Genomic DNA, 25392 nt, shown 5'->3' on the forward strand with positions numbered 1-25392 from the left:
AGATTCAAAAGGTACAGTTGCATGGTTAGAAGCACGTATAGACATTCCTGATAGTATTGACTCGAGAACATCTGGCCATAACAACAGGGCATATTCTTGGTCACCCCGATACTCCACTGATAATGTCAAAGACTATTCTTCAAAACTTCTTAATCCTTGGGTAGCTCCACCAGATATGTTTCTTGTTGCAAACATCTCCAACATAGAGAAAAAAATTGAGGGAGAAATTCTGGATAGCCTAGTTGGAACCATATACCACCTATACAAATTTTTTACTTGTGTCTCAAGAATATTAAGACATTGAACAAATTTTATTAGCTTCTTTAATGAACATCCCCAGTCCTTATATTGTTTAGATATTGATAAATTGCTCTCCCGTTATAAACCAATACATTTATTTTTTGTGCAATTTGCTTCGTTTTGAATGTACATCCATACAAATTTAATGCCATTCGGACATTTGGTTGCTTACGAATGTCCGTGCTGAAGTCCCGAAGCACAGAAGTTCCAAAGTGATGAAGTTCGGTAGTTCAGAAGTGCCGAAGCTCTGAAGTGCCAAAGTGAAAAGTGGCAGAACAAGAGAGAGGTAGGGAAAATTATGGGAATGATGACAGGAATCTTGACTAATAAGCTAATTCCTTTTGTGCAATGTAATGCTTGCTTGCCAAATCCGGTTTCACTATTCCCTGTCCAATGAAATGAGCAATTTTTTGTGATTGATATTAGAGTACAGCCAATTAATGGTGATTTTGTCACTGACACTTGGCCAATGAAGGCACACAGAGTCATTGAGATGGGATAGTATATAAATCAGGCTGTCAGGGTGTTGACTTGCATTCATGTGACATAGTAATGTGCAATTTGTTTTGTTTCGAATGTACATTCGTACGAATTTCATGCCATTTGGACATTCAGATGCTTACGAATGTCCGAAGTGCAGAAGTTCCAAAGTGACGACGTTCGGCAGGTCCGAATTGCCGAAGCAGACACATTTTTTTTATTTACCCGAATTTCCGAAACAAATTTCTTTGCCCATGCACATACCTTTACATTTATTTATAATACTATAATAACAATTATAACAATTATAGAAAGAGGTAAGATTCCTTTAAAATCACAGGAGATCGACAATTTGTTTAAAGCATATTACAAAACCTTATATAATTCAGCTGGCAATCAGCTCATTGTCCAAATAGAAATTTAATAGCTATATTATTCTGAAAATATGTCAGATGAGCAAAATATATTGAATCAGGAAACTAGATAGGACAAGTTAGATTATGCAATCAATAAATTAGCACATAGGAAATCACCAAAACCAGACTGGCTTCCTAATGCATTTTATAAACACTATAAGAAGAATACTGTCCCCTGTCTCACTGCCACTTTTAATTAAATATAGTGTAAAGGAAGAGCATCAGAAGATTTATTAAGAGCAAATACCTACACTAAAACAAGATAAACCTTGCACTGATTTATCTAATTCCCACCCAATATTTCTGGTTAATGTTGCTATTAGGCTGTATGCTTCCATTTTAGCTGAACTACTTCAAAAAGTTCTGCCCTCGGTAATACATCCTGACTAGATAGGTTTTCTCCTTTGCAGACAGTCATGTAAGAACATGAAGAGTGGTTGATATTCTAGCTTTGGCACAGCATGGAAGAGTTCCCCTTGTGACCCTGTCAGTGGATCCAGAAAAGACATTCGACAAAGTTGGATGGGACTATATGAGGAGAGTTCTGTCTCATTTTGGTTTTGACAGTTGTATAGCGGGTACATAGGAGCTTTATATTCAGTACTTAGGACCCGGATAGTGGGCCATGATTTTTGTACCAAATGGTTTAGAATATTCAATGGAACCAGACAGGGCTGCCCACTATCTCATTTATTATATATATTGTCTATTGAACCTATCGCGATCAACATAAGAAATAATTCCCTGATCAAGAGCATTATCCTACCAGATAAGAAATTAAAGATATGCCTTAATTCAGACAACATTTTATTATTGGTAATAGATCCCAAATACTCTCTCTCTAATCTTATGTGGGAATTTCAGAGACACAGAAGTATATCAAATTATAAATTGAATATAAATTAAACCATTGTCCATATGAAAAATGTTGAACTAAAAATAATCCAAATGTTGAAAAATTATTATGATTTTATTGGCACATCTAAGGAAATTAATATTTAGGTATTGTAATTACTTCCGATCCCAGAGAAGCTGTAGAGGTCAATTTCATATGGCCTATTAAATCCACTAACAGATTATCAAGTGAATGAAGATACTATTAAATCTCCGGTTGGGGCAGGGCAAAAATAATCAAAACTAATATGTTGTGCGCAAATGGGCATATTTATTTTGCATGCTTCCTTTGTCAATTCCAAAATACTGGCTAGACATCATTCAATCAAGCTTTATAAATTACATATGAAGAGGTAAAATACCCCAAATATATACTCAGGTCTTTGCCGGAAGGGGTTATCAGGCAGGCATTGGCTATCCATTAGTTAAGGAGACCTATCAGGCTAATATGATAGTACATATTTACAAACTTCAACCATGGTATAAGTTGGAATCAAAGAGACCTGGAGACCTGGAATCAAAGAGACCTGGAATAGGAAATCGTGCATCGTTGTTGTGGAGTGATATTGAGAATAGTAAGTATACCATCTCAAAGGATAATTCTTTGGTTCTCCATCAAACATTAAAGGAGTGGCAAATGATAAAGAAAGAGTTAAAATTGACAATAAAATGTATAATAGTGCTAATATTAATATTTTAGAATTGATTATGATTGATAACTTTTCGAGATTGGAGTAGGCAGAAAGAATATCTAATAAGATCCATATGTCAACGCCCGCCTGATGTAATTTGAGGAACTAAAAATTAAATTAGACCTGCCCCATAGAGAGATATTCAATTATATGTGTGTTCAAAGTTTCCAGAAGAAATTTTTATTAACTTTAGAAAACGACATAGGAAAACTAGATCAGAAAATCTTTAGTGGTGCAAAACATAAAGCAATATATTCTATTGCAATGCAGCTATTTAAATGCGATACGAATACAGTTATTCCCCTGGCCTTAAAGAAATGTAGTGAATTGCAGTTAGAATTTCTTTTGGCTATATTTGCAAAATGTTTCTATTTGTTTTTCAATTCACCAACATTCAGTATTTAGAGAACAAACCCTAAAGTGTAAGATGAAAGCAACATACTTGAGATAACATCACTCACATGATATCTCATAAACTACGTCCAGGAAGTTCCACAAAAAGTGCTGATTATTGATTACACTAGATTAGGCTGCTGAGTTAGCATCACAGGTAGGTGGAAAGTGCACCCAGCTCTCCCTTTTATTTTTATGCCCCCTCCCCCCATTATATGTTTGCAGCATGTACACCTATTTCACTGAATGTATATAGATTGGTTTGCATTTGTGTGGTCTGCTTTTTGTGGCAATATATGAATATATGGACCAACAGACAGAACTTTTCATTGAACTTCATAGTAAAAGTTTATGGGACATCACAAGAATGCACTTATATTCAGTTTTCTGTTTGCTGATTAAGTGTGGACTTAAGTGTCAAGAGCAAAACTGGACAGAGTGATTATGTTTTCAGGGCAGCAGTGCAAACATTTTACGGTTTATGTGTGATACCCAAAGTGTGATATCCATTCCCCAACAACTACTACATGTTGCCCACTGCATTACATAACTCATTCACAAACACAAAACCTGCAAACCTGCATGATGTGATGGGTTCAGACAGATCTGCGAATAAACATTTTTACTTTCATTTATATTGCAAACAAAAGTTGAGTCAATGGAGCCTCATTCAACCTAATTTATACTCCAAGAATGTAGAGGAACACATTTCTCTGCCAGGACCTACTGCTCACTTGTTTAATGTCTACAAGTGTTCTGAAAATGCCACTTACACTCATACATCAAAACAGTATAGGAAGTTTCCTTGGTGATACCATTCCTACAGCGAGGAAGATTCCACAGATTGATAAAGATTGCTATAGCACTTTGAAATACCTTTTTTTGAAAAATATTTCATTCAACTGTATTTACTGTATGCGGGCATTACGCTCAAATGTAGATATTCCTTTTACATTCTATTTCATTTTATTAAGCTGTGCTGCTAATAATGTCTTCAAGGTCCTTAAAAATACATATATGTTGGGTATTTGACAATGCTTTTCTATTTTTATCACACTTACTATATGTAAGAAAAATTACATTACTACCTATTTTTTCAAAACATGTATAAATCATTTAAAGATAATGGAGACAGTATACTGTCTAAATCTTTTCCCCTAAAACTTTCCCCTAAAAGTTCTATAAAGTATGAATAATTAAATGAAAAATGGAAAATATCAAAATTTACACAATTGTAATTTATAGGTTTGTCTGAAAAACAATATATACACAAAAATGCTTTTTAAATTATGTTTCATAAAATGTTATGCTAATATTTTTTCAAACAAACAGTGATTGGTAGTTAATGTATTAAACAAGACAATACAGGAGCTATTCTGGGACAAATAGTGCGAAATAAGTAGCAATCTCCATGGTAACCAAAAAATGTCTCTTAATATTTGGCACTTTGCACCCAAATTAGCACTTGCTATGCCTTCATTCAAGTTCCTATAAGTCTGAAGATATCTAAGCTAGGCTTTATTAACTTATAGTAAGTTATGATAAATTTACAACCAATATGGGAAGTTAGACCATAAAGAGCCAAGGTAGAAACATTTTTCAACTCCATTTGAGCAATGTTTCTATACATTTTGAAAGTTAGTCTTCAGCTCACTAAACTCCCTGTTTAGTGAATAAATTCTCATATAACAAATTACTGCATATAGATCTGAATAGATGAGAAGAAAACAAATAATGCAAAGCTGAAGCACAATTTATTTTATGATAAAATGAAAATTAAAAAAAGGCCCAGGCACTCAACTTTAGTCCAACTGCAGTCTTTAATAGAATATGGTAGCACATGTGACAATATTTCGGTCATGCAATGTGACCTTTGTCAAGACCTTTTTGAGTTTGACCATACCTACAACATGGAATACCTTATCTTCCAGACTGGACAACCTCTATGATGAAAAACATTATACTTTTAGCCTGAGTGAAGTCCCTGTTATGTTTTTGTATTGAAATTGTCAGATACAAACACTGACACAATCGTTATAACTATACTTGCTCTTTGTTCTCTAACATTTGTGTTAACTATGAATCTGTGACTGACATTTTTGCTGTTCATGGCTCTGACAAAATATTATCATAATTCAATAGCTCATTGTTTTATAACTCTTCAGAAACTAACCCTCCTTTCCTGTTTTTTGTTAACAATCAAAAATATTATTCCGTAAAGATATATCTATTTTTTTTTTATCATTTTTGCTTATACTTTCTTTTTACCAGTTACCAAAATCATATTGGATTTAGTCCACCCTTTCATCTCTCACTTATCACCTCATTTCATATTTTATTCATGTGTCCAAGAATTGCATGATTTTGCTATTACATGACGAAAAGTCATGATTTTATTAAACACACGGAGGCGAGTATTGCATATCCCTTTCTTTACTGTCCACCAATAGCAGCAAAGAATACAAACAGAATGAAAAAATAATGAACATACATTAACATAGGCCCCTCCCCGCTCAGGTCCCAGTATAATAGGCAGCACTTCCCTTCCATTTCCCTCTTTCTGAAGATGTGACCGTAGTAACAATGTCCAACCAAGAACGGTAATAAAGTCCAAGTAGACAACTATAACTGAAGAGGATAATTCAACGACAGCAGGGAAGCACGACCGGATGAACCGTAGGACCAGAGAGTATCAGCGGGGGAGTCCTCTCAAGCTGGATGACGGCATGCCATCTTATCAGATCAGGCTGTGAAAACATAAAGGAACAGGGGCCGACAGGTTAAAATCAATAATTGCAACTAGTGTCAAGTTTCAAACTGAGGAAAAATCCCACATATATACAGTCCCACACTACAGGGTGATTAGCAAGTAACCAACATCAACTTACCGTTACGACACGGCCCCACTTACCGTACAAAACTATTCAATGTGAGCTTGTGGTATCATTCAACAACCGGGTGGGAAAATATATCACATTAGTAATAGAACATGGGTGGGACAATACTCGTCTCCGTGTCTTTAATAAAATCATGACTTTTCGTCATGTAATAGAAAAATCATGCAATTTTATAACAAGACACGGAGGCTCATATTGCAAGTTTAAAGCTGGTCGACTACTGCAGCAAATGTATGTGGGGCCGGGCGAAAGTAAAATTCCCGGAAAGTAGATTCCCTAGACCAATCGGCTGTTTTCATACGGTCCTCCAGACGTGCACCTGCAGTCATCATCGAGGAAGCCTAGCCCCCCTGGACCGAATGGGCTCCAAAGGCCGTGGTATCAATGCCCGCTTAGGCCAGTAACCATTTCACCCAGCGTGATAATGTGGTGCTAGAGACCGGGCGGAAAGGAGGACGAAAGGATAGGAATAGCTGTGGGGATGCAGCTGAACGGTGGAGTTTGGTGCGATTTTCGTATTCGCGTAGGCAAGCTACTGGACACAATGCCGGAGAGGTAGGGAAACTCGGATAGGACACCGATTTGATAGAGGTCTTTGTCCGTCGACTGATGTTGAACGTTACACCGTCCGGGGTGTATGACCTGGCGTCGAAGTCCAGGGCTCTGACATCTGAGACCCTCTTGCATGATACAAGGCAGAGCAGGCAGACCAACTTGGCAGATAGTTGTTTCAAGGAGAGTGCTGGGTTAGCGGGCCAGGATGAGATGAAGGACAACACAACGGAGACATCCCAGGTCATGGAGTAACGAGGCCTGGGTGGTCGGGAGAGTCGGGAGCCTTTGAGGAGTCTGCATACTAAGTGGTGTTGACCCGCAGGTCATCCGTCAAAGCCTTGATGAATCACAGAGATGGCCGATCGATAGAGGATGATAGTCCTGTAAGCCTTCCCCGCCTCAAAGAGGGAAGTCAGGAATTGCAGGACCATGGTTACAGGGGCCGAAACGGGATCCGCGTCCCTAGCCAGGCACCAGCCAGCCCAAGCTCGCCAAGCTGACCCATATGCCCGTCTAGTTCCGGGAGCCCATGCTTCTGCCAATAGGCGTCTAGTTGTGTCTGAAACTCCTTGGATCTCCCAGGGTCCCCGGAGATCTGCCACGCCAGATGTGGAAGGGAGCCGTCCAGCCGGAGTGGGTGACCACGTCCCATCGGATCCAGCAGTAAGTCATGGAACTACGGCTGCAGTCGGGGATAGTCCACCGCCATCTCTAGTATTTGAGGGAACCATGACTGCGTTTCCCAGAAGGGGGTCACCATCACCAACTCTGCCCGGTGTTTCTGCGGGTCTGCAAGAGGGAGCGTGGGATCATGGAAAATGAGGGGAAAGCATATAGGGGGCCCCCGCTCCTTTCTTGCAGGAAGGCATCTACCGCCTCCGCCATCGGGTCCAGCCTCCTGCTGAAGAAGCGAGACAGTTGGGTGTTGAGTCGGGAAGCGAAGAGGTCGATAGTGAAGGGACCCCAAAGAGATGATAAACTGGAGAACACCTCCGTGTCCAACTTCCAGTCGCAGGTGTTTGCAAGATAACGTGACCCCCAGTCCTCTTGAACGTTGTGCAGACCAGGTAAGTATTCCGCGTGTACCATCAGGTTCCGTTCTAGGCAGAATTCCCAAAAGTCTTTCACCAAGGTGGCCAACACTGCCGACTGCGTACCTCCCAGGTGGTTGACATACCTCACCGTTGAGATGTTGTCCATGCAGAGACGGATGCAAGTCAAGGCCCAGTCCTTCGCAAAGCTGCGGATGGCAAAGGAGCCCGCTAGGAGTTCCAGTGCGTTGATGTGTAGCCGGGACTCGGCTGCCGACCAACGGCCGCCCGTTGAAATTCCTTCGCAATGGGCCCCCCAGCCATGGAGGCTTGCATCTGAGTCGATCATGAACTCTGGTATGGAGCCGAAGATCGCTTTGCCTTTCTTTTCCACTAGGAAAATGTTGCTTATGACCCCTGTGGGGTTGAGGGGCGCCCGTTCTATAGTCCCTTTGGTAAGAAGGGTAGAGAGTTCCTCGTCGATCCGTCTGCGATCCTGGAGTGAAAATTAGATCGGTCGAGAGGGGGGGGGATGTGTATAAGGTGTTCTATCAGTTCTATGTGAAAACCCCAAATAATGGGCAGCACCCATGGGTCTGATGTGATTTGTGACCAGGCTGGGAAAAAATTTCGGAGTCTGCCCCCTACACAAACAGGAGAAGAAACATGTGATATGAGGTAACTCACTGTAGGGTCGTGTGGAACTGGAGTCTCGGAAGCCTCTGGATCGCCACGGGCGTCCGCGAGATGGGAAGAAGGAGGGACGGGTGTTAGTCTCCTGGTACTGTGTTCGCTGTTGAAAAGAGCCTCGTCCCGTGCCATGGGATTGGAAACAATTACGGCCAGACAGACGGCTCCTGGATCTGCTGGCTCTGATGGAGACCCGCCCCTGGAAGATTCGCTTCATGGAGACTTGTGCCTTATCCAGGGTAGTAAATGCCCCAACAAAACGCCCCAAATCTTTGATAAAGGAGTCGCGAAGAAAAGACCTTGGGCGTCCTTACCGGCTTCTGTGAGGGCGAGATTGGCCAGTTTTGGTTCTATCTTAAATAAGATGGCTTTACGCCGCTCAATCGAGAGGGAGGTGTTAACGCTCCCAGCAATACAGATCTCTCTGGACCCAACCACGTAAGTCTTCAGGGTCAACCATTCGGTTCTCCGCTTTGGCGTCTTCAGCCAAATCAAATAACTTTGCCAATGGGCCAAATATATTCAGGTGTTTATCCTGGCAGGATTTTAAGGCCGATTCAAGCCCTTTACGGGGGTTCCAGCCTAGTTTGGTAAGAAATTGGGTCATCTTGGTGTCTACCTCTGGAGTGTCGCAAACTTTATTAGGCACCACAGGCCTTAGACACTCCGCCCTCAATTTGTTGCGGGCCGCTTTGCTTCGCACCCAATTCTCCAGATACGTGGCAACGTGGTCAACCGGGAGGCACTCTGCCGATCTCGGATGGTGTAAGTCATCCGGGTCGAAGAGTGGAACGCCTGACTGATCCACGAGAGTGGACCCTGCAGTTGCGGAGTATCCAGCCCCTGGCTCACCTCCGGACTTCTCTGTACGACTCAATCTTAGCCTCCTCACTTGACCCGATTTCTGAGTCGGAGTCGCTCTCTACCTGTGCTCTGGCACATTTCCATAGCCGCGCCCGTTCTGCCTTGCGCGGAAAGGCTCTTTTGCGTGGGTGTGACACACTTTCTGGGGCGACCGAAGGTACGCCAGTCATGGTGTTTCTGGAGGCAGAGGGATGTTTAACTTTACGGGTAGCCTTCTTGGGTATTTCTCCCTGTGGGTCCACAGGAGGACGCTACCGAGGCGTCGTGGAGCTGAGCAGTGCTCATCCAAAGGATGGTGTGGGAGAGGGTAGATGACATGGACCCCATGGCTGCCATAATGGCATCTGTCACCGAGCGCTGTAGCGCTAAGAACTGCGCCCCATCAGAGTGGGTAGTTCTATCTGAGCGAGCGGGTGAATTACCCAAGGTGACAGGGGCTTCACCCCTACTGAGTGGAGGGGAACCAGAGGGAGGGGAACCAGAAGTTAGTCTGGGTTTAGGCATAATATAATAAAGTAGGGTGTTAGGGATAACAGTAAATTAATCCCAGTAAGCTGACAAGGAATAGTATGGGTTAGTCACCCAAACAGATAGCAATAAGCAAAAAAAACGATCTCACCAGGGCCCAGACCAGTGGCACACTCTGACAGAGGATAGGGAAGAAGACAGGAATTCAGAAAATGGCCGTCAGTAATCTCGCGAGATTCGTGGCGCAAAAATGTCGAGTTTGGAAGTAATAGAAGAACCGAACGTTCGGCAGGTAAAAGAGACAAATTCGTGGATATAATATGTAAGTATAGGAAAATGTAAAAAACTGGCGAATGGGCTGTTCGCGAAAAATAAGCGAACGCGGCAAACAGCCGAATAGCCCTATCTGCCGAATGATGAGTGGTATGTGTGCACTATGAATCAGCCGAACGGGCTTAATTCGTATGCGCACACAGCCGAAAACCGGGGAAAAAACGTGCGCAAAATGGCGCTGAGGATTTCAAGAAAAAGGAGAATTAGAAGGAAGAAGAGGTAAATGGAGGCAAAAAGCCACCAAACATGACAGGGGAGGTCTGGACCCTGGACACAATAAGCAAATAGAAAGTATGCAACAAAGGATTCTAATTAAGACAGAATAAGCAATAGATAATGTGATAAAAGTATATATACCAGAAATTAATAAGAATAAAATAAAATAAAGTAAAATAAAATAAAGAAAAATTAAGCTATATAGTACATTAGCAACTAGAATAATAATTATTAATAACAATAAAATCTATAAGGAATAATAGTATTAAACAAGTGTAAATAGGAAATAATATGACAAAGTGACATGTACTTATCTTTGTGTCGGAGCAGCAAAGAAAGAGGGAACTGTAAGGGAAGTGCTGCCTATTATACTGGGACCTGAGCGGGGAGGGGCCTATGTTAATGTATGTTCATTATTTTTTCATTCTGTTTGTATTCTTTGCTGCTGTTGGTGGACAGTAAAGAAAGGGATATGCAATATGAGCCTCCGTGTCTTGTTATACAATTCATAATTTCAGTACATATTTCTAATTATTTTCTTTCTATATTTCTGAAAACATCATAATTTAAAAATATAGTGCAGAAAAAATTAGTAAATGACAATTTACATTAAAACATTAAAAACAGATTGTGATTTTGCAGTTTAATTTTAAAAAGGTGTACATCGAATCCTAAAGCTGCAGCAAAAGAGTTAACATTCATGCAACATAAGGCAATATTAACAGCAGTCTGGCCGAGGGGATATTGATTGCACATCCCCTGTGTCCAATAAATATTGTAATATCTTTAAATATTGAAATAATAGTTACATCAGAATTCAGAATGAACAAATATAAGCTATGTTATCCATTGTGACAGTAGTCATCATCACTGGGAGCATAAGGCTGACAATTCATAGGTCCCCAGATGACAGTTATGTTTGTCACCTTGTGCCCATTATAGGTGCATGGTGTGTATTATTGTAATCATTTGTTAAATGTCTTGCATGCGCTCCTGTCCTGCTGGTGTTCTGTACCAACAAGGTGGATTTCGCTGTGGATCCTATGCAGCACCACATGTTGGTTGTGAAAGTTCTTGCAAGGCTTGGCAATGCTACCTGTTGGTTGTAACAAGTTTATGCACTTCCTGAATGGCAAGGCTAGTTAACTTGCATATTCAGGTAGATTTGCATTTTATGGTTTATGCAGGCAGGGGACATATTTGTGGTGGTATACCCTCCAGAAGATTAGGTCTTCCCTTCCCTCAGTGTAGAAGCTCCAGAGTGATTACGTTCTTCTGTAGAATGTACCACTGTCTCACCCAAACACTACTCGAGACTTAGTGATGGGTGAAAATGAACATGTTATTAGGTCAAAGCACACTGAATTTATATACAGACCCCAAGCATGGGGTCTCCATTGTATTAATCATAAACACGCCCAGACCTCTCTGTGTCTGGGAGATAATTGAATCAGCGGTCGGTTAATCTAATTATCTACCGGCCACAGAAACAAAACAGAAACATAGAATGTGACTGCAGGTAAGAACCATTCGGTCCATCTAGTCTGCCCAATTTTCCTAAAGGACCACTATAGGCACCCAGACCTCTTCAGACTTTAGCTCAATGAAGTGGTCTGGGTGCCTGGTCCATCTAGGACTAACCCTTTCTGCTGTAAACATAGCAGTTTCAGAGAAACTGCTATATTTACCTATGGGTTAATCCAGCCTCTAGGAAAGCATTGAGAATAATATCCTATGAAACTGGCTGAATGCACGCGCAGCTCTTGCTGCGCATGCGCATTCAGCCAATGACATCAGAAGAGGTAGAAGAGTCCCAGCGCCGAGGGAGCCCGGCGCTGGAAAAAAGGTAAGGATTAACCCATTCCTCCCCCTTCAGCACCACAGGAGTGGGACTCTGAGGGTGGGGGCACCCTCAGGGCACTATAGTGCCAGGAAAACGTGTTTGTTTTCCTGGCACTATAGTGGTCCTTTAATACTCTCATTCGTCCCTGGCCTTATCTTATATCTAGGATAGCCTTATGCCTATCCCACACATGCTTAAACTCCTTCACTGTGTTAACCTCTACCACTTTAGCTGGAAGGCTATTCCATGCATTCACTACCCTCTCAGCAAAGTATTACTTCCTAATACTATTTTGAAACGTTTGCCTCTCTAATTTAAGACTATGTCCTCTTGTTGTGGTAGTTTTTCTTCTTTACTGTGTTGATTCCCTTTATGTATTTAAATGTTTCTATCAAATCCCCCCTGTCTCATCTTTCCTCCAAGCTATACATGCTAAGTTTCTTTAACCTTTACTTGTAAGTTTTATCTTGTAATCCATTAACTAGATTAGTAGCCACTCTCTGAACTCTCTCCGAAGTATCAATATTGTTCTGGAGATAAGGTCTGTAGTGCTGGACAATACTCCAAGTAAGGTCTTACCAGTGTTCTGTACAATGGCATGAGAACATCTTTCTACTGCTAATACCTCTCCCTATGCAATCAAGAACTCTGCCAGAATTTCCTGCTGCTCTATTACATTGTCTGCCTACCTTTAAGTCTACTAAAATTATTACCCCTAAATCCCTTTCCTCAGATGTTGAAAAACCATGAAAATATACACAAAAAAAGTGAAGCACTCACTCCCACATACACCCCTGGAAAGATCTCTCTGAAGTGCCCATTCTGTCCAAAAAGCACTTTTATGTGGAAAACAAAAGTTCAGCAGGTTGCAACTAGCCTCCAATCCGGCGCAGAGTTTCAGAGTGCTTAAAACGTGGTGCTTTGCGTGAATACAAGGAGCTCCTCCACGTCTATCAATGAGCACTTCCTTTGAGACTGCAGTCTGCTTGACCACACTAAATACACACACTACATACAGAGACTGGTAGGAGGGGAGCAGCACAGCACAGGTTGGAGATTTTTACCAGTGGCAATTCACAATTGATTATTTCGTTATTGTTGCTAATAGTTGGTGTCCTTTTGTATATGAATCTGGTTTAGTCAACAGTAAACTTTGGCTGTAAAATTGGTGATGTAATTTTTTTTTTATGTTCTGTGTTCTGATCTAATATACAGGTTAATGCCCTGCGTGTGTTTGAATCCTACTAATGCTATTTCAGGAAGCATAACTAACAAATCACTGTTACCACGTAGTTTGAGTTTTATTATTTTAATTCCTTCCCATACATCTGCTAGTGCTCACATTTGTTTTTGATTGCACAGCACAGCAAAACTAAAATTAGCAGAAAAAGTTGCTCTTACCCTACTTATTTACTCTACTAATTTATTTCCAATTTGAATAAGTGTTAAAGTTTAAACAAAAAGTGCTTATTAAAATGTGCTACCAAAATACGTGTGCCTGGAAGGAACTCTCTAAGCATTAAAACTATTTCATGTTAACAAAGTTGTTTTGGTACAAAAATGTGGGTTTTTTTTCTGACACTGTAAAACATTGCTCTTTTTACAGAAATGGAAATGTTTATTTTTTTCTTAACCCCTTAAGGACACATGACATGTCTGACACGTCATGATTCCCTTTTATTCCAGAAGTTTGGTCCTTAAGGGGTTAAAGCACACCTCTAGTGGCAGTCAGCCACTTAAAGGTCCACTCATTTGGTGTCATCACTAATAGCATGAACAAAAAATAATAATACAAAAAGAACAAATGGTATAGCAATGCCATGTATAGCATGAGCAATATCCAGACTCAATAGATCTCACGTAAGATTTTTATCAGGGTTAACATGGTTTAATGAGAGGAAGTAAATACATAAACCTCTTATATACAATATAAACAACACAAGTGACTGGCTGACATATTTTTCCAGGAGAGTGTTCATTCCTTCCTAGTATATGCAAGCTTGCACCCGCAGTGTACAGTGCATGCAAAGCTGGCTTACTTATAAGTAGACTAAGGCAGCTGCCCAGGGCCAGGGCTGAGACATGGCCCCAGTGGGCCCCTGTCTGGTCCTTGAGCTCTAGCTCTGATCGCCCCACCCCCTGTGTTGAGCCAGTTGGGAAATTAAAAGATTTCCCCGAAGGCTTCTAAAATTTCCTCTGTGGTGACTCTCCAGCACCGTCTGTTGGTGAAACTCGAAAATGCATTGATTTGTATAATTGCAATATGCAAATTAGGTAATTGCAAACAACTTACAAGTTACATCTATATATATCTGTTTTTACATAGGTTAGAAAGTTGTGATTGAATTATATATTTAATACATTTGTATGTAGTGTATTCTTCAAGTTATGTATTTTTGTTTATATTTATATAGATTTCACCACATGTTTAAGGACAAGTACTAGAAAGGCTAGTTCTTGTAAAAAAAAAAAAAGAAGTATGTATTAGTTTCATTGGAAACTGTGTGTCCTGCCTGGATTGTTTGGGGAATACAGTAGCAGAATTTTTAGACCTGCTTGCTGATTGCACTAGTCCCTGGTCCTGGGGACATATTACGAAAGAGCTAGTCCTGAGAGCTGCAAGTGCCTTTGTAAAGACATTAGTGAGAAGCAGAACAGGCCAAGGGGTCCATACCTGCCTGAGAAATGGAGGCACAGGCAAGTGGGTCAATTACTGCCTATGAGAAGCTGGACAGGCAAGGGAGTCAATATATACCTGGGAGAAAGCATAGGCAGATGGGCCTGCTCACTGAAACCAGCTGGTGGAGATGAAGCAAACCCTGGTCTCAGAGAGGATCCTTCTTGACAGAGGCTGTAGTGGGGTAACAGGGGCTATGGTGGAGTGACTGTGGCTGTAGTGGGGGTGATAGGGGATATACTGGAGTGATAGGGGATGTAGTTGGGTGACAGGGGATATACTGAAGTGACAGGTACTGTGGGGGGTGACATAAAAGTGTATACCCCCCTCCCTGAGGCCCCTTACCTTTGTTGAAGAAGATCTTTGATCTCTCTCACTGGCCATGCTGCCCCTCTCCTGCCCTTAGACCATGGCCTCAGTGGCTTTGTGGCACATCTGGCCCTGTCTAAAAACTTTAATCTCCCCAATATGCATGTGAAAGATAAACAAATATATAAAAAAAATCATGTAACAGATCCGTATACCCATATTTGATGTTTTATTTTACGTCTATGTGGTAGCAATGCATTTAATGTTTCCAATAAATGTAGTATTGAATGGATTATGGGCCCCAAAATCGGGTCATTTTTAAATCTCTTGTAACCCCTATAATACTCCATGTAGCTAATGCAAAATGTGGTCCAGTAACATCTGGCCGATTGCAGATTGCTTTACAACTTGCTCTACAAACCCGGATTGCTGGCAGTGTTTGCACATTTTTTTACGTGAAGCTTCTGTCTTATGCAGTCATGTCTAGATAAGACAGGGGCAGACAGGCAGTGGAGATAATTTTTTTCTTTATGATTTGTCAGTTGCTCTGTGCTGTGCTAAGTGAAGTATGCAACACAAACTCAAGGCTGAATGCCAGTCTTTTAACCTTTAGTAGGGTGACAACCCCACAAGGGCAAGCATGTACCAGTTGCAAAAAAAAAAAACAGCACAGGAGAGTGATGGATTTTCCGATGCCTGCAATGTGGCAGCAGTAGAGCTTACCCTTGCAGGGTCTGGCTTGGTGAATGTGTGCATGGATTAGTGTGTACACCTTTTCCACTCTTAAGAAAAAGGCAGTTTTCACATCATAGCTCTTACAGACAGCACCTCTACGAGCTGAACTTAAACAGCTTCCGCTGAAAAGACATCTCTGAACAAAGCATTGAAGAGGGAAATAGGAAATCAGCGCAGCTTTTACAATAATCCAGACAGATTCAGATATATCATGGAAAGTAAAAAAATAAAATAAAAAATAAATAAACATGTATCTCTTGTTCTGTTTCTACAAATTCATTTTTCACACACAAATAAATGCATGTAAGACGCCTATCGATGAACCATCTAATAAAGAAACATATTGCCATCGAGGGCTTAAAGAGACATTATGGCATATAAATATCTCTAGAAGCCCATTATTTATATTTTATTATTATATTATATGTTTGTTTGTTTTTTATAAATTGGATTAGGACTACAGCTAGCGTTAAGGTTCCTTATTCTCAGTGCATCATGGGGTTTATACAAAATTGTTAGGAGTTACAGTTGCTGTTTGGGTTCGCTGTCATTAATTCAGCCCCTCCCCCTATAGTGAGGCTGAAATAAATCCATTAATTTAAGGGTGGTGTCATGGGTAATTTTTTAAAATTACATAAATTGCATACATGTATTTTATTACTATATATATAATGTAATAAAATACATGTATGCAATTTATGCACACATACATTTTATTACATACCAAGATATACATACTATGTAATATAATGTATGTGTGCTTGTGTGTGTATATAAACACAGATACACACACAAATAAAATATGTATAGAATATTATTTATGTATACAGATGTCCCGAACAGTTCGCCGGCGAACATAGCTTGTTCGCGGTCGCCGCGGTGGGCGAACATATGCGATGTTCGGGCCGCCCCCTATTTGTCATCATTGAGTAAACTTTGACCCTGTACCTCACAGTCAGCAGACACATTCCAGCCAATCAGCAGCAGACCCTCCCTCCCAGACCCTCCCACCTCCATGGCGAACTGTTCAGGACATCTCTATTTATGTATAATAGTGTAATATTATTAAATAGGTACAAATATATGTATGTGAACATATAGATATATCTCTTGCTGCAGAAACTGTTGGTGTACACTACTGCTGGTAGTGTTCAGAAGTATTTATTGTTTTATATAAATTTATGAGAATCTATTTTGTATTAAATGCTATTGATTGAACCTTGAGAATATTGTATTTGTTATATGCTTGTTTTTTCATAAAACAAAAAGACATTAATTGTATGTGCCAAAAAAAAAAAAGCGCCTGTAATAACATTTGCTATATTGTGCATTATCGGTGTCAAACCCAGGGCTTTTAACAATGGAAAAAAATTTAAATTGAAGTAAAGAAATAAATATATAAAAAAGAAAATATGACCTCTCAGAGAAAAACAACACATCAACATATCAACAGCAAGCAAGCTTCCTTGTGTTTATATTCGTATTTTTTGTTTTGTTTCTTTTAATCCCTTTTGTCTGTGAAATATATATCGCAGCAAATGCAACTGGAACAATCCGAATACTTTAATCTCCTACGCGCTAATCAACCTTTCAAGGTATTTACACAAGGTTACTCATTCGTGAATATCGCTTTCACATGTGTAAATATACATACATTTACGTTTTAATTGAAACAGCAACGTTTAGGTTCCACCTTAACAGAGCACCTTAAAAGATTATCTCAGTTATTTCACACGCACCGAGCCGGCACTAATAGTCCAAGTCAGATATTGAAAAGCAGCGCAGGGCCAGGCAGATCTATTAGAAATTCCCATCCACGCGCCTCATACATATTGATTTCTGACACCAAGCAGCAGTGAAAGGCCCCGTGGGAATAATATATTTAGCAGGGTTCGCTGCGAGGAGGTCACAGAGTGCATACAGATTAGCTTCGCAGGACCAAGGCACTAGTGTTGAAGCCAAATGCTAGATTTCATATCATTTTAATCTGAACTTTTATAATCCTTTTAGTTCCTCTTTCTCTGGGTGGTAAAAATGAAGGCCTTATCCGCATCCATTCTGCATGTGTGTGCATGCATTCGTTTTTGTTTTTTTTTACCCTTCAGAACATTTTGCTTCTGTAAAAGCAGGTGTATTATTCATTTTTATGCATGATGGCCTACCTCTGCCTGCACAAGGTTTGCAAGACTAAGTGGTAGCAGGTGTTCATTCACTAAACTGAAAACTGGGGAGAATGGATAAGGGAATTGCACATTTTTGGTGGAAATAAGGGAATTGTAAAAATTCTTCAACTCAATTATTTTTTTTTCAGGCAAAAATATTCTGGCCTAAAAAGTGCATTTTTTGTGTAAATTTGCACCTTTTCCAGTTTAGTGAATATGGCGTAGAAATCGTGAATATGAAAAAAAAAAATTGAAAAAAACACAAGAAATAAAAAACTTAAATTGCCATCCCTGTATGACCACAATTAGGAAAAATCCTAATTATCTTGAAAAGATGATGAGATCCATTGGTGCTTCAAGGGTTAAAAAGATAATCTGCTAGCTTCTTACCCAGAGACAATGGGCTTAAGCTATGAGTTGCAACATGATCAAACATCTGGGCTTGTGTATTTGAGTGGTTAATTCCTAAGGACACAGTATTTTAGGGGTTAATCTCTCCTGACACCCGAACAGTAAACTCTGTGGAGTACAAATCAATGTGCACAACAAAGTGTTAATGATGAGTGTGACTTGCGCAGTTTACTTGTTTTATGTGTGTGCTTGTGCTATTGCACATTTCCTTGCAGATCCTCCTTACACAAAATGGTAAACTTGACAGAGTGTTACAGTGGCTCTGCAAATTAGCCTACCCAGCCACGAGGCACTAAACTCAGCTAGTAATGTTGCCAGTACCCGCTAACATTCCCTGGTGTGTCACTTTGACCGTTGGTAGCCTAAATACTTTTCCTTTACGTCATACATACTTTATACAGTAGTGTCCTTACTTTGAAGGAGCTCCTCTACTGAAGGTTTACCTTTCTTTTGTTGCCACATTGTATCCACATATGGATTTCCTCCCCTTAACCATTTGCTCAGCTTAACTCAGAGATACTGGCACCAGGGGTATGCATGGGTCCAGCCCTCCAACTGGTTCCCAATGTGTGATTGAAGACTCCCACCAGGTCTTAACACTGTTTTACATGTTTGTCACTCCTTTCTGTAACACCTCGTACTGTATAAATGTACTGCTCAATAAACCAGAATTGTCTTGTCCCTATACTCGGTCTTGTCTAGTGTTTGGGTACATGATTGGAAGAGCTTTTCCGTCATTTTTTCCAGTTGTGATTGGGCAATATCACTGAAGAAGCTCAGGTTGCTATGCGAGTAGTAATAAGTACTAGGTTGCTAAGGTAGATCTTGGAAGTCCCTGGTGGCATTAAGAAAGGACAGAGGCATTAGCATTTTCCGATCTAGATCAAAATCCCTGTTCCTATTACATTGTCCTTATTAAAGGGGTATTCAAAGCACCTTAATGACCGTTGCTCATTGAAAGGAGATCACAGTTTCCTGTCTCACTGCATTATGTTCCCTATAACTACAACAGTTTTCAAAACTCACTCAAGCTATATGTCTTCCCACTTCATTACATCAAAATGGAAAACTATGCTTATCCCTGTCAACCCTACACCACCGAAAATGGGTTGGTATAAATGCACAATATGTCCAATAAGCAGCATTCCAGTGATTGCTGTTTTCATTACTGATGACGTTATAGCAGTGATGGCGAACCTATGGCACGCGTGCCACAGGTGGCACGCCGGGCCCGCTCTGCTGGCACGCGGCCATAGGTCGCCGGGAGAGAGGGGGCCGCTGGCTGTCTGCAGAGTAGGCACCTGCCTGCCCGAAACGGCAGGTGCCTACTCTGCTTCCGGGTCGGGAGGCAGGGGGAGGAATCTAGCAAACAGCTCCCCTGTCCTCCCGCGCGATACTGTGTGGAGCATTGCCGCGTTACCATGGCAACGCTCCACACAGCATCGCGCAGGAGGACAGAAGAGTTGCTAGCTAGCTGCCACAAACAAACTTACCACCGGACCACCAGGGATCGCTGTGCCCCCCCCCCCCCCCAAACCACCAAAGGTAAGAGGAAGGGGGGGGGGGGATACAGCATTGATATATATTTTCTTTTTTTTTTTTTTTTTGTATTTTCACCCTTACCACCCCTTACCCCCACAGCACCCCTTACCACCCCTTACCCCCACAGCACCCCTTACCACCCCTTACCCCCACAGCACCCCTTACCCCCACAGCACCCCTTACCACCCCTTATACCCACAGCCCCCCTTACCACCCCTTACCCCCACAGCACCCCTTACCACCCCTTACCCCCACAGCACCCCTTACCACCCCTTACCCCCACAGCACCCCTTACCCCCACAGCACCCCTTACCCCCACAGCACCCCTTACCACCCCTTATACCCACAGCACCCCTTACCACCCCTTACCCCCACAGCACCCCTTACCACCCATTACCCCCACAGCACCCCTTACCACCCCTTACCCCCACAGCACCCCTTACCACCCCTTACCCCCACAGCACCCCTTACCACCCCTTACCCCCACAGCACCCCTTACCACCCCTTACCCCCACAGCACCCCTTACCCCCACAGCACCCCTTACCACCCCTTATACCCACAGCACCCCTTACCACCCCTTACCCCCACAGGTGGCACGCCGGGCCCGCTCTGCTGGCACGCGGCCATAGGTCGCCGGGAGAGAGGGGGCCGCTGGCTGTCTGCAGAGTAGGCACCTGCCTGCCCGAAACGGCAGGTGCCTACTCTGCTTCCGGGTCGGGAGGCAGGGGGAGGAATCTAGCAAACAGCTCCCCTGTCCTCCCGCGCGATACTGTGTGGAGCGTTGCCTCGCGTTACCATGGCAACGCTCCACACAGCATCGCGCAGGAGGACAGAAGAGTTGCTAGCTAGCTGCCACAAACAAACTTACCACCGGACCACCAGGGATCGCTGTGCCCCCCCCCCCCCCCCAAACCACCAAAGGTAAGAGGAAGGGGGGGGGGGGATACAGCATTGATATATATTTTCTTTTGTTTTTTTTTTTGTATTTTCACCCTTACCACCCCTTACCCCCACAGCACCCCTTACCACCCCTTACCCCCACAGCACCCCTTACCACCCCTTACCCCCACAGCACCCCTTACCACCCCTTACCCCCACAGCACCCCTTACCACCCCTTACCCCCACAGCACCCCTTACCCCCACAGCACCCCTTACCACCCCTTTCCCCCACAGCACCCCTTACCACCCCTTACCCCCACAGCACCCCTTACCACACCTTACCCCCACAGCACCCCTTACCCCCACAGCACCCCTTACCACCCCTTATAGCCACAGCACCCCTTACCACCCCTTACCCCCACAGCACCCCTTACCACCCCTTACCCCCACAGCACCCCTTACCACCCCTTACCCCCACAGCACCCCTTACCCCCACAGCACCCCTTACCACCCCTTATACCCACAGCACCCCTTACCACCCCTTACCCCCACAGCACCCCTTACCACCCATTACCCCCACAGCACCCCTTACCACCCCTTACCCCCACAGCACCCCTTACCACCCCTTACCCCCACAGCACCCTTTACCACCCCTTACCCCCACAGCACCCCTTACCACCCCTTACCCCCACAGCACCCCTTACCACCACAGCACCCCTTACCACCCCTTATACCCACAGCACCCCTTACCACCCCTTACCCCCACAGCACCCCTTACCACCCCTTACCCCCACAGCACCCCTTACCACCCCTTACCCCCACAGCACCCCTTACCCCCACAGCACCCCTTACCACCCCTTATACCCACAGCACCCCTTACCACCCCTTACCCCCACAGCACCCCTTACCACCCATTACCCCCACAGCACCCCTTACCACCCCTTACCCCCACAGCACCCCTTACCCCCACAGCACCCCTTACCACCCCTTATACCCACAGCACCCCTTACCACCCCTTACCCCCACAGCACCCCTTACCACCCCTTACCCCCACATCACCCCTTACCACCCCTTACCCCCACAGCACCCCTTACCACCCCTTACCCCCACAGCACCCCTTACCCCCACAGCACCCCCACAGCACCCCTTACCCCCACAGCACCCCTTACCACCCCTTATACCCACAGCACCCCTTACTACCCCTTACCCCCACAGCACCCCTTAGCACCCCTTACCACCCCTTACCCCCACAGCACCCCTTACCACCCCTTACCCGCACAGCACCCCTTACCCCCACAGCACCCCTTACCACCCCTTACCCCCACAGCACCCCTTACCACCCCTTACCCCCACAGCACCCCTTACCCCCACAGCACCCCTTACCACCCGTTACCCCCACAGCACCCCTTACCACCCGTTACCCCCACAGCACCCCTACCACACACAGCACCCCTTACCACCCACAGCACCCCTTACCACCCACAGCACCCCTTACCACCCCTACCACCCACAGCACCCCTTACCACCCCTACCACCCACAGCACCCCTTACCACCCACAGCACCCCTACCACCACAGTACCACCCATAGGACCCATACCACCACAGTACCACCCACAGCACCCCTACCACCCACAGCACCCCTACCCCAACACAGCACCCCTACCACCCCTTACCCCCACAGGACCCCTACCACCACAGTACCACCCACAGCACAGCACCCCTACCACCCACAGCACCCCTACCCGCCCACACACACACAGCACACCCCACACACACTGCACCCCACACACAGCCCTCCACACCCTTACACACACACTGCACCCCTCAATACAGTATGTGTGTGTATTCAGCAGTCTGTCTGTATGTGTACTCAGCGGACTGTGTGTGTGTGTGTGTGTGTGTATTTAGCGGACTGTGTGTTTATGTATTTAGCTGATGGGGAGTGTGTATTTAGCTGATGGGGAGTGTGTATTCAGCGGACGGTGTGTGTGTGTATGTATTTAGCGGACGATGTGTGTATGTGTTTAGCGGACGGTGTGTGTATGTATTTAGCGGACTGTGAGAATGTGTTCTGCAGTCTGTGTGTATGTATTGCATTTGTTGGAGATACTAATAAATATAAGCTGAATTTTATCTATTTATATCATTATTTAAATCTGTATCATTGAACTCTGTGTTCTTCTTTTAAAACAAAAGTTGTTAATTAGTTCGGACAACTGTACAAGTTGTTTTTTCTAAACTTAAACCTCAGTATTCAGGTTTAATTGCAGTGTTGGCACTTTGAGGAAAAAGAAGTTTGCATATATTGCGGTTTGGGCACTCGGGCTCAAAAAGGTTCGCCATCACTGCGTTATAGGGTAGTCTCGCACACAAAGGACGTGCTATCATGACATGCATACATGTCAAGCATAATAATAATTGTGCTGTCTAGTCCCTCTCAGTGTGGTCCATGCAAAGAACAGTCTTCAAGAGCTCTGATATTGGATGTCCTGGGATCAGTTTGTGCAGCCAAATCCATGTGAGCAACAAAACCAATGCATGTGAGGGAATGACCAAAACAAGTATTTGTATAGGTAAATGCTATGGGCACACATTATACTAGCTCGTCTACCTATGGACAACAAACCTTTCACAGAATCATCATTTTCTTAAAGTGTGACGGACAAAGAAGTGTGGCTAAATGTAAAAATGGAGCAATCACCATGGAAACCAATGAAATAAGCAGAAACATTTCACAGGTTGTTCCAATTTTAGAACTTATTGGGGTTTAGCCCAGTCTCTTATATAGTTACATAGGCTGAAAAGAGACATGTGTCCATCAAGTTTAGTCTTCCTCATATTAGTTTTTTTTTGCTGTTGATCCAAAAGAAGGCAAAAAAACCTTTTTGAAATACTTTGTTTTCCTGGAACTGCAGGTCCCCACAAATTGTTTTCCTGGCACTCCCTCCCACCCCCCATCCCATGTTGCTGAAGGGGTGAGAACCCCTTCAGTAACTTACCTGAGACCAGCGCCGATGTCCCTTGGCGCTGGTTTAGGGTCCGCCCACGCTCCTCCCCGTCTACATCATCTGGCGGGGAGACCGATTGCGCACGCACATTAGACCTCCCCAAATGTTTTCAATGCTTTCCTATGGGGATTTTAGCAACGCTGGAGGTCCTCACATAATCCTATGCTATAAACCAGTAAGTGCCCTCTAGTGGCTGTCTAGTAGCAAGAGCTGTGCGCACATTTAAACAGTCCATAGGACAGCCACTAGAGGAGGAGTTAACCCTGCAATGTAAATATATACAGTAAATACAGTCAATATTTACAGTTGCAGGATTAAGGGTAGTGGGAGTTGGCACCCAGACCCAGTGGCGTACTAAGGTGGGGGCGGCCCGCCCCGGGTGCCACTGACTAGGGGTGCAGGGTTTTTATGTTTAGGGAGTGTATGAAATTTATGTGATCAGTGTGCAGGGTTTTTATATGAAGGGCGAAGGGCAGGGGTTTTCTAGAAGCGGCGAGACCAGGGGCTTTGTAGAAAGGGGCAGGGGAGGAGTTTTCTAGAAGTTTCTCACCAGCCCCTTTCTACAAAAGCACTGGTCTTCCCCATTCTACAAAAATGGCACATTTATACAAAACCCCTGCCCTGGCCCCCTTCTACAAAACCTCTGCCCTAGGCGCTACATCTTTTGAACCCAAATCCCTTTCCTATGCTATTTCTAAGGATCAGCTCAATGAAGTGGTCTGGGTGCCAGGTCCCTCTAGTTTTAACCCTGCTGCTGAAAACATATGTTTCACTGAGGGTTAATCCAGCCTCTAGGGGCTGTCTCACTGACAGCCGCTAGAGGCGCTTCCGCAATTCTCAATGTAAAACTCACCGTGAGAAGACGCTGGGCGTCCATAGGAAAGCATTGAGTAATGCTTTCCTATGGGCAGTTTGAATGCGCGTGCGGCTCTTGCCGCGCATGCTTATTCGGATCTAATATCGGCAGGGTGAGGAGAGGTCACCAGCACCGAGGGAGCCTGACGCTGGAGAAAGGTAAGTGGCTGAATGGGTTTTAAGGGGTTAAAACCCCTTCAGCCACTTACCTTAATCCAGCGCCCGGGCTCCCTCGGCGCTGGTGACCTCTTCTGCTCCGCCGACGTCAGCTCCCGAGTGGAGCCGAAAGCACATGCGCGGCAAGAGCTGTGCGCACATTTAAACAGTCCATAGGAAAGCAAACAATTGTGGGTGTTTTCTTAAATTTTTATTATGGGGGGTGTGTGGGGCGGGATGCCACACTCAGGGTCCGCCCTGGGTGCCAAATGATCTAGGTACGCCCCTGCCCAGACCACTCCAATGGGCAGAAGTGGTCTGGATGCCTGGAGTGCTCCAGTCCTCCCGCCCCACCACCTGCTTCCTCGATCCTATTCCTTCATATCTCATCCGCACTATGTCTCCCTCTCTTGCTCTTCCCCTCACTAAAATTTTCAACCTCTCCCTTTCTTCTGGCACATTTCCCTCACCCTTCAAACATGCAACTGTAACCCCAATTCTGAAAAAGCCCAGCCTTGACCCCAACTCCCCATCCAACTACTGCCCTATCTCGCTACTGCCATTTGCCTCCAAGATCCTTGAG

Source organism: Pelobates fuscus, chromosome 6 (genome assembly GCF_036172605.1).
Source record: "Pelobates fuscus isolate aPelFus1 chromosome 6, aPelFus1.pri, whole genome shotgun sequence".
Lineage (NCBI taxonomy): Eukaryota > Metazoa > Chordata > Amphibia > Anura > Pelobatidae > Pelobates > Pelobates fuscus.